This window comes from Cyprinus carpio, chromosome B24 (assembly GCF_018340385.1).
Source record: "Cyprinus carpio isolate SPL01 chromosome B24, ASM1834038v1, whole genome shotgun sequence".
Taxonomy (NCBI): Eukaryota; Metazoa; Chordata; class Actinopteri; order Cypriniformes; family Cyprinidae; genus Cyprinus; species Cyprinus carpio.
In genome coordinates this window covers 21,606,916-21,618,620 of record NC_056620.1, presented here as the reverse complement: position 1 = coordinate 21,618,620, position 11,705 = coordinate 21,606,916, and the positions used below count along the sequence as shown (strand labels likewise).

Genomic DNA, 11,705 nt, shown 5'->3' with positions numbered 1-11,705 from the left:
TGACAGTAATAATGTCCAGCATCTTCAGTCCTAGGGACTCCACTGATAGTCAGAGTGGGGAAATCAGTTACACCCCAGATCCACTGCCACTGAATCTAGATGGGTTCCTGACTGGAGGGGCGTTTGCTTTATAAATCAGGAGTTTAGGAGGCTTCTCCCAGGTTTCTGGCAAAATTTACCCAGGATAGAGGCTGATAACCCCCCAACCTGGTAAACTTCAGGACTGGTTTTACAGGACATAGTAACTGTGTCTCCTGGTTGAACAGGTTTCACTGCAGGCGTCTGAGTGATTGTCACTTCAGCTGCTGATTCTACATCAAGAGAAATTAATAAACATTCAGAATTCAGTATTTGTTGGAGGACAGTATTTCTAGCACAGATGATCAGTTAGAATAGAGTATGTTTATTTCCTCACCTGTGAAAGAGTAGCTAGTGGAAGATCCAGATGAAGATGGTGAAGAAGCTCATGATTGCTGTTGGTTCAGATTCTCAGAGTTCAAACTCACAGAGCTATAAAACCTGCTGAAGCTTGTGCTGCAATGCAAATCATCTCGATGTAAATCTGTGTACGAGTTACAGCTGATGATATACTGTCACGGTGTGGTGTGGGAGAGAAGCACGTAAACAAGGCAGATGATGATACAAAGTCTTTAATAATCCACATACGGGTAACAGAATGCAACTTAGAAGGGGAACGTTAATGAGGGTAATGGACACGAAACACCTGAACATGACACAATCAAGGGGAGACAGAAACTAGGTCAAAGAATACGAGGGATGGAAATGAAAACACAAAAGTCCATAAAGTATGACATATACATGAAAAATAACAGTGTTTAGGATCTTTTCTCATGTTATGAGTCAAAAACATTGCTACAGACTTTCTGATGATTCAAATAATTAGCTAACAAAAGTAATAACAACTATAAAAGTTATTTAAAATGCTATTTGTGTATTTAAATATTCATTTTATGCTTGCAATAAATGTTAATGCTATTTAATGTTGCTGTCATCATTCTGAGCTGCAGAGAAAGGCATTGTAATTTTCTCATCCATTTGTCACAAAACTATTATATATAATTTTAATTAGCCTATATATATATATATATATATATATATATATATATATGTCTACTATCATATATGATGATGAATTTATACAGCATTATTTTGAGCATAAATGAAATTCATGGTAAATGGAAAATTTTAATTAAATTTTGAAAGAATAATTGTCCCATTTATTCATATATTACAGTACCAGAGGAAATTCCTAGAAATGTTTTATTTATGTAAAGTTTATTTCAATTTTCTTTATAACAAATTTTAAGAAGAGATTAAAATATTAAAGAAAAAATGGGAATTAGCCTATAGTATATAGATGGCCTTACTTTTATTAGACTGTGGGAATCCAGAAATAAAAATATTGCTCGGTAATCTATACATAATTTGACTATTTGACTGCAGAAAACTTATGCAGGACTCATTTAAAACCATTTTCACCCATGTAACCTTATGAATGGAGTGAAGACAAAGGAAACAAATGCAAAAAAGAACAGCTGGAGGTTATCTTATGCAATCAGAGAAGCAAAATGGTGACAAAATTACAAAATGATTCCTTCTAATAAATCGTGTTTACTTGGCCAGTGGAAAAAAACACTGCCTACAATGCAGCTACAATACAGTACATAAATATTAAACATGTATTAATCTTTGTGAAAGCGACTGGCGATGACTGGTTCTCAATCTAAAATTATAACCTTTTACCTTATTACCATTGGTCCCGTCGCTCCTTAAAATGAAGATTGGTTGTTCATTTCATCCTGTCTATCATTGTACCTGCACATCAGACGGTTTTAATCTTTGTTTTGTACAATTATATTGACTGGTGTTTTATCATCTGTCAGTTTATTAAGGATTGATTATGATTATGGATATATTAAAAACGTTAAAACATTTAGATTATTCAAGGTTTTTGTATATGAATTAGACACATGTATTTCTAGTGATGTGACGTTCGGCACTGAGGCTTCGAAGCTTGTAATAAAAATTTAAAAAAAGAAACATCTCACAGTGAAGCACTGTACCGGAGCTTGATTCGTTTTGCCAAAAACCACGTGATCTGTGACGTCCGAAGCTTCGTTTTCACACACAACCACGTGACTGCTTCGTATTCTGATTCAAATAACACGAACCACTTGTGCAGGTTGAAGTGTCACTCACTTCTTTGAAAAGAATAAATCATAATACAAATATATATTTGTATGTGTAGTTTTGTGCGTGGTCATTTTGTATTAATTCCTGATTCACAGACACTTTAACTGACCATTCTATGATAATCTTCGGTTATTTTGATCATCGCCTCTATATGCCTAGCCTTGTCTATTTTTTCCACAAAATTTATTCACTGACTCATGTGATTCATATTGTGTAATACAATGACTGCCACAAAGACTTATTTATATAGACTTCATATTTTTTTTTGCTTTATACAGGTTTTCATAGCACAAACTCATTTATTATCTGAAACAGCCAAAAAATGGCTGGAATACTGGGGTGGTCTGGGACACAAAGGCAGCTTTGTCCACCTTTTGACCACAAGATGTCACTAGTGTGCACCATCTTGAAAAGCTTCGGTAATGAACCTTTTTACTGAACAGCTGAGGGCAAAGGCTCGGTGCTTCGCAGAGCTTAATTTTTCCATCACTAGGTAAAGCGTATCATGAAAGAGTACGACACAGTAGAGTTCTTTTTGAAAAGCAGGGCATGAGGCTGGAGCAGGAAGTGATGAAGGAGGTCTTTATAAGCAGCTAGGAGTCAGCTGACCAGACGGGGCGTGACACCAATTAGACTGCAGGAACCAATCAGTCTTCTTCCTGGACAGAGACACACAAACTCCTCCCAAAAACAAAAGAAAACACTCAAATGGAACAAAAGGGACACAACAACAGACAGCAGCAATGCATACTGGGGGATGTTTTATAAAAGACTATAAGAAAAGCGGAGATTAAATTCCAAAACCTGACTTGAAATAACCTAACAAATCGATCGGGACTAAAACGGTTTCATAAACGACAATTTAAGTTCACGCAAACTCACCAATTCGATCCAGGTTCAATGAGTCAGGATAATTTGATGCGCACGCTTATTCTTAAGCAGTCCTTAATGTCGATCATGGATCAGATTGATTCACTATGACAAACTGTGAATATTTGTGCTGTTTAATGCATTTGAGACATTGTGTTTTCCTCTGTGCATAACTGACACGTCACATGTATATTTTTCATCTGTAAATGTTAGAAAGTCATGAAAATATATCCATTTTGGTGCCAGGAGTGGGCAAGGCTTACACGAGTGAACGAGCGCTGCTGCGCGCTAAACAGACTGAGCGAAATAGAATAATAGCACAATAATTCTGAATAAAATATGCATTCTGCTAAAATATTTGTTGTTGGACATTAAATGTGACGCATGTAGAATTTTAATCCACATATGTTAATTTTTATAATAGGAGTAACTGTAAATCAAATGTAAGCTGCTAATGTAGCCCTACTGTCGTGTTCCTGTGGATCAATGGTAGAGCGTTGTGTTAGCAGCGCAAAAGGTTGTGGGTTTGAATCCCAGGGAACACATGTACTGGTCAAAAAATGTATAGCCCGAGTGCACTGTAAGTTGCTTTGGATAAAAGCGTCTGCTAAATGCATAAATGTATCTTTCAAGAGTTAATGTGTGTTCCTTAGTCTGATTCCTATTATTTTTTTTTCATCTTTAATTCAGTGGTTTTAACTTTTAATTGCATCAGTTCAGTCACTGTTGACTCTGAACTGACCGAAGGTTTTGTACGACTCTTTATCACTGTGTGAACACATCACACCACTCTGTCCCAACACTCAGACCTCTGAGTAAAGAATGTCCAGCATCTTCAGTCTGTACTCCACTGATTGTCAGAGTGAAATCAGTCGCAGATGAACTCTTGCCACTGAATCTAGATGGAGTTCCTGACTGACGGCTGCTTGCAGCATAAATCAAGGAGTTTAGGAGCTTCTCCAGGTTTCTGTAAGTACCAGCTTAAAAAGTAGGTAACTGAAGTAGTTATAAATGCAAACCCTTCTGCAACAGTGTGAACATGCTGTGCTTGTTTACAGCTGATCTTCACTGTTTCTCCTGGTTGAGCTGCTGTCATTGAGGGACTCTGAGGTGACGCAGATCTGTCCTCTACACTCTGAAACACACAACAAGAAGAAAATCAACTCAAAACTTTGACAATGTACTTGAAGAAATGAATTCATATCAACTTGTGCTCCACACACCTTGAGCAAACGCTGTCAGAGTCCAGATGATGAAGATGATGAAGGTCCATGTTGATGGAAGATTGTTGTGTGGGTCAGTGATGATAAGTGTTAAACTCACAGCACTATAAACACTCTCAGAGCACTGAAGCATCTGATCAATATGCAAACAACACTCCACATCATTTACCTGAGAACAGCAGAAACAGTTTTAGATCTTATTGGCAGTATATATGCTATATAATATATTATGATATATATATATATATATATAATATATATATATATATAGTATATATATATATATATATATAATATATATTTTTATTTCATTTTCAGAACAGCAGCAAGATGTTTTACTGCATGCCATTTAAATATATATTTCTAGGCTGAGCTCTTCTCCCTCCAAACACTGTTTTAATGATGGGTTTCAGTTGCAGGCTTGGATACTGAGAGCATTTAATATCTGTGTTACAGATTTGATGTCATCCATGATAATACATAACAACACAAAGGAAACAAAATAGGCACAAAATGAAATGGCACAATGAATGGCACAAACAATGAATCTAAATCTTGCTAAAGATTCATTATAAAGCAGGTAAATTTAATTAATCTAAATTCGAGGAATGTATTTTGAGACTGATTATAAAACAAATGATTTTAATCTTTATGCAATAACAAGTATTATGAATTGAAGAACATTTTGTGCTGTTTTTCACAATAATCCACGTGTGATGTTGAGAAGAGCTGCTGTTGAGTCTGATATCAGTGTGTGAGTCTCTTCTCTCCTTCTCTGCTGGAGTTTGTGTTTATTTGAGTGTGACAGAGGTTTTTGTACGACGCTTTCACTAGAATGAAGCACTGTGGTACACTTTTGGTGGAGGAACTAAACTGACGATCGGTAAGTCTTCAATTCTGTCATAAAAATGTATGATATTTGATTAATTCATTTTTATTCATTTTTAGATTATTTCAGAAAAAAAAAATTAAAATTAAAACTTTATTAAAAAAAATCAATTTTTAAATTATCTTTAATAATTGCAAAACATAAATTAATTCATAAATTACTTATGTTGTATATTTCATATTGTTTTTAAATTGTATACTAAAACTATTGTTGTATCTTGTAACTCATTATCAGAAAAAAAATTGTATCTTTAGATGACATGATATATAGTCAATTATTTCTTGATATATATAATTTTGACTACAATTAATGTTAGATTTAACAATTAAGGTTTTTTAGATGCATGAAAAAAGTCTGATAACACTAATGTAATTGTGTAGACATTGTCACCAGACAAAGAGAAATGTAGTTAATGATCATGAAAATTGTACTGAAAATTAAAATTAATTGATGATAATCATTTAAAAAACAACATAATCATAACAGAAATTTAAAATTGTACTGAAAATTAAAATTAATTGTTAATTTCAAAATGGAATATTTTTTTTAAAAAATACAAATAATATTGCAATTTTTAAATTTGTTTTCTATATCTTATGACAAAATCACAATATACTAATTATTTTTCATGTGGACAATGTCTTTTATAAGATTGAGATTAAAAATGTACATGTTCTGTAACTTACTATTTCTGAAATGAATCTAATAAGTAAATTTTTTCCCTTATTTCATCCCTTATTTAAATTTTATAATTTATATTCTTTTTAAATGTTATTTTTTATTTTATATGAATAATTACATGCAATTACATAGTATTTTTTTTGATAGCAGTACTTTAAAATCTATTTAATTATTTCTTGGTATGATATTGTCTGTAATTCTTGGCAAATTCAACAATAAAGGGTTTGTCATCAGACAACAAGGAACTTGAAGAGCATTTTGAAAATTAATCATTTAAACTATTTAAAATATCAAGTTTGCTGATATTAATGATTGTGAGTCTGAATAGCATGAATATTTCAAAAATACAATTAATATTGAAATGATCATTCATTTCTTTTCTAAGTCATATAGCGACATCACAATATAAACATAAGTTTTCTTGAAATTTTTTTTTTTCAAAATTCTGAGGATTATTTCAAATGTATCTTATAAAATGAAAGTCCAATTATCAGTTTTTAATTTCTGCTTCTGTTGTGTGTGTTTGTGTGTTTCAGCTGGTCCCGCAGTGAAGCCCTCCGTGTCTCTGCTGCCTCCCTCTTCTCTGCAGATCTCTGGAGACTCAGCCGCACTGCTCTGCCTGCTCAGCTCTTACTCTCCACAGGGGGCGCAGGTGAGCTGGACGCTGGACGGGTCAGAGGTCACCGAGGGGGTTCAGACCAGCGCAGAGAGCGAGCGGGACGGACGCTACAGCCGCAGCAGCGTCCTGAGCCTCAGCAAAGCACGCTGGGAAGACACAAAGCGCTTCGTCTGCAAAGTAACACATGACGGAGCTGATCACGAGACCTCGTTCCTCAAGAGCTCCGAGTGCTGATGTTTCTCCAGTGAAGAGCAGCAGCATTCACAGCAGTCTCCTGATTTACAGCTCAATACTCAAGCAGTCTTTCAATGTGCTGCCATTGCTGTTCATTCAATAAAGCTTCTGAACGCCTTACATTTGTGTTCGACTGCATCATTGATCAGTGTGTCCTTCCTTCACTAAAGTTTCAGCTGCTGTTGATGGATTGTAATAGTTGAGAACAGCTGTGTTTAGCAGTAAATGTGAACTGAAGCTCTTGGGTTTGAACATGGTCTCTGGAGACGGAGCTGCTCTATTCTGAGACGATCAGAATCACTAAAGCTGTCAATGCAAATCTGATTTTCAGCTCAAACTCACAGTTTCACTGTTTGATTGGTTCAACGATCTGAACAGAAACATATTAACTTCTACTCATACATTCATAAGACAATTATAAAATTGTAAATTTTAATTTCATAACAAACTACAAAAAAGAATGGGATACATTTATGATTGTAGTAAAATCAACAAAAACAAAACAAAAACTGCAACACTGGAACTAAGAACTGAACTGTTTGATTTGATATCAATTCACAAGTCTAATAGAGCTGATTTGACTCCTAACTCAGTTCTGAGCTCATGTGTAGTTCTGTGTTTGGTCTCTGTGTGTCAGTAGTGAGTGATAGTGTTTGATCAGCTGCAGCCTCAGTTCAGTCACTGTGACTCTGACTGACAGAGGTTTTTGTACCACTACATGATCACCCACAAACATACCACCACTGTGTACACTCTGACAGTAATAATGTCCAGCATCTTCAGTCTGGACTCCACTGATGGTCAGAGTGAAATCAGTCCCAGATCCACTGCCACTGAATCTAGATGGAGTTCCAGTGTAGAGTTGTTTTGCATAAAGAATCAGGAGTTTAGGAGCTTCTCCAGGTTTCTGTAAGTACCAGGATAAACCTTCCTCTCCCCCACCCCATCTGTACACATCTGTGCTGGTTCTACAGTTGATCTTCACTGTTTCTCCTGGTTGAGCTGCTGTCGTTGAGGGACTCTGAGTGACGCTGATCTGTCCTCTACACTCTGAAACACACAACAAGAAGAGAATCAACTCAAAACTTTGACAATATTCTTGAAGAAATGAACTGATATCAAACTTGTGCTCCACAAACCTTGAGCAAACACTGTGAGAGTCCAGATGAAGATGATGATGAAGGTCATGTTGATGAAGATTGTTGTGTGTGTCAGTGATGAAGTGTTAAACTCACAGCACTATAAACACTCTCAGAGCACTGAAGCATCTGATCAATATGCAAACACACTCCACATCATTTACCTGAAGACAGTCACTCAATTACAGACACAAAATACTGTCACTAATTAATCTTTCAATATTAGATCTTCTAATAGCCGAGCTGTTATAAATTATATCAGATCATTCACTTCTGAATAAATCTACAAGAGCAACTTTATTATACTACACTTACTCAACACACATAAACATCAAGAATATTTTTGACTGTAGTTGGATAGAAACATGACTATTAATACTTTCATTTCATGTAAAATCCATGGATGTTCCTGCAGGTTTTTAACAGACATGAGGATCATCACACGTGTCTCTGTCAATCACTGAATCAACTGAGTTTGATTGTGAGTCACGTCACACATTATATAAAACGATAATTTTTCATAAATTCAGGTTCATGTTTTAGTAATAACACAGACTTCATAAAGCAGATGAAGTAAATGCAGGTGATGTCTGCTGTGAGTGATGTGTTTGTTGGAGACTCAGTTGATGTGTGTTTGTTCAGTCAGTGAAGCGTTCAGGAGGTTTTTGTTCAGCTGCTCTATTAGTTTGTATCACTGTGGAGGACTTTCGGCAGCGGCACCAAACTGGATGTTGGCAGTAAGTCAATCATCATTTAATATTATTAATACAACAACTGACTGAGAAACACTTTCTTGCTCTAGAAGGGATGCACTTTTATTCTTATATATATACATTAAACTAAAATAAATTCTACAAACAATATTTCACAGTCAACACTGTAAAGATGGTTTTATTCTCATGGCATCTTTTTTTTTCATCCAGTGAACTAAAATAATTTCATTTTATTTCTTAATGACTTGAGTTTTCAGAGCTTCAGCTCTTTATTCTTCATTGATAATTAAATTCTAAATGTTTAAAAGGTGCACTGAAATCAAATGTACATTAATTTGTCATTTTGGCACCACATTAATTTTACTTGAAAATTTAAGATAGTAATTACATTAAAGTTTTCAGATTAGTTTGTTAATTTTTAAGCAAAGCCTGCGGATATTTTCAAACTGGAAATTCTGGATGATAGAATATTTGATAGATTAATAATTTATAGTAGACATGCTAGACAAAAATTATATTTTACATTTTTTAAAACAAACTTTTGTACCCAATTTTCTCATGCTGTCATCAAACAGTGTAATGAACTCCTGCAGTTATGTTTGTTCACATCTGATCTTTGATGCTTTTAATCAAAGTGACTAACACTGAAATTAATAATGTAAATGTCTCTTCCAATCAATATATTTCACAAAATTTCATTGCTCTGCTGATCACAGGCTTTGAAAAAAAATCACTCAGGTGACTTGCTGTATAATGTTGCTAAAATAAGTAATAAATCTATCACTGAATTAATTGTTCTTATATTTTTATGAATCTGAAAGAAGAGAAATGCTTTCTTCTTTTCTTGAGTTGACTGTTGTGTGTTTGTCAGGCGTCACTCGTCCTAAAGTGAGCGTCCTGCCGCCCTCCAGTGCAGAGATCTCCTCAAAGAAGACAGCGACACTGGTGTGTGTGGCCAGCAAGGGCTTCCCGTCAGACTGGAGCCTGAGCTGGAAGGTGGACGGGAGCAGCAGGTCTCAGGAGAGCAGCGCTGGGCTCCTGGAGAAGGACGGTCTGTACAGCTGGAGCAGCAGCCTGACTCTCTCTGAGCAGGAGTGGATGGAGAGCGTCTCAGTGAGCTGTGAGGCCACACGGAGCGGCCAGCCTGCGCTCACTGGACACGTGACGAGACAGCAGTGTTCAGAGTAGATCTGCTGCTCTTCTCACTCATGTCTCACATGGAGACTAACAGCACATGAGCGACTCCTTCATTCTCCACATCCAGCTTCAGTCGCTCGCATCTGCATCTGCTCTGCTTTGTGTGCTTCCTACAAGACTATATGTGTGTGTTATCATTCTATTAAAATTTACTCAATAAATAAAATATAACTGTAATTGTCCTTTTTTGTCATTTTTGTTTTGGGTCTTTCTTTTAGATCAGGAAATAAACAAAAAAAAAAAAAAAAAAAAAATAAAAAACAAACAAAAATTAACAACAAAAAACAATTGAACAACAAAAAAAAACTGCAGATACACGATAAAATGTTTTGAACTTCTCTGAACTGGAACAGTTTCACTTCTGCTCATGCAGTGATGAGACAGTTATGAAGTTTGAGTGGTATTTTCATAAGGCCAGTTTATCAGGGAATGGGATACATTTATGATTGTAGTAAAATCAACAAAAATAAAAAAAAAACTGCAACACTGGAACTAAGAACTGAATTGTTTGATTTGATATCAATTCATAAGTCTAATAGAGCTGATTTGAGTCCTAACTCAGTTCTGAGCTCATGTGTAGTTCTGTGTTTGGTCTCTGTGTGTCAGTAGTGAGTGATAGTGTTTGATCAGCTGCAGCATCAGTTCAGTCACTGTGACTCTGACTGACCGAGGTTTTTGTACCACTCTTTATCAAATAATGAACACAATACCAATTCTGAACACAACCTCACTCATACAGTAATAATGTCCAGCATCTTCAGTCTGGACTCCACTGATGGTCAGAGTGAAATCTCTCCCAGATGATCTACTGCCACTGAATCTAGATGGAGTTCCTGATTGCAGATTGATTGATGCATAAATCAAGAGTTTAGGAGCTTCTCCAGGTTTCTGTAAGTACCAGCTAAGATAATGGTTTCCATTATTACAGCAGTTTGCATCTCTGTTAAATGTACAGGTTACAGTGACTGATTGTCCAGTCTGAGCGAGCAGCACTGAGGGAGTTTGAGTCACTGTCACCTGCCCAATAGATTCTGTCAAATGAGAAAGATAAGAAATCACAAACACTTTTACAAGCATATATCTTCTCAACATAAAAATAACAAGTTAATAACACAATTAATCCTTCCAGACACAAACCTCTACATAATACTGTCAGCGTCCAGATCAATATGGTGATGAAAGTCATTTCTGTTGGTTGTAGGTTCAGTTCTAGTGAGAAACAGTTGTTGATCATGTTTGATGTTTGTCAGAGTTATAAACACACGCAGAGCACTGAAGCGTGTGTCGCTCATGTAAAACACACTCTCTATGCAAACACTGCAGCAGTGAACAGGGTTAAGTTGGTTTAATGGTCACTGAAACCTCACTGATAGATGTGCTCTTGTGTTCACAATATAACTGACACAGTTTTTTAACGCTTTGTAATGACAGATCCAACAAATCATAGCAATCATATGAAAGGCACAGATTGATTCAATAATATATGGCAATATTCAGAATATGAGTGTGTGCTTGTTTAGGACCTTAAAGTAATGTCAAGTGGTTTCACACAAGAATTAAAGTGATGTGAAACACTAACTACTTGTAATGGTTGTGTGTGGAGGGGGGTTGGGGGGAAGGTGGGTCATGTGATGTAGGGACCACCGTTTTACACCAGAATTACACCCCTATCTTTCTTAGAAAGACTCTGGGGTTTATATTAACCACACATGAACTTTTTTACAGTAGAGTTTATTAACAGTATACTGGGGTGTAACACCATGTCTACACCGGACGCGGCAAAACACGTTAATTAAAATTATGGGGGATTAAATTATCATTATGGGGGATTTTAAAATCAACTAGGAGGACAAACCCTCTAGAAAAAACTCAAACAAATCACAGACAGGTTTGATCTAACACAAGTTGTCCGTGGACCAACAAGAA

The 11,705-nt window shown here is 35.8% G+C and overlaps 1 long non-coding RNA gene and 1 pseudogene across 1 annotated transcript; both read left to right on the top strand.

Moving 5' to 3' along the window:
- Nucleotides 1–9,956, top strand: part of LOC109075841 — a 16,875-nt pseudogene extending 6,919 nt beyond the window's left edge.
- LOC109059630 lies at nt 5,150–6,850 on the top strand. The gene is made up of 2 exons (XR_006158497.1): nt 5,150–5,190; nt 6,414–6,850. It is a non-coding gene; the product is annotated as an uncharacterized LOC109059630 (long non-coding RNA).
- Nucleotides 9,957–11,705: the final 1,749 nt, after the last annotated feature.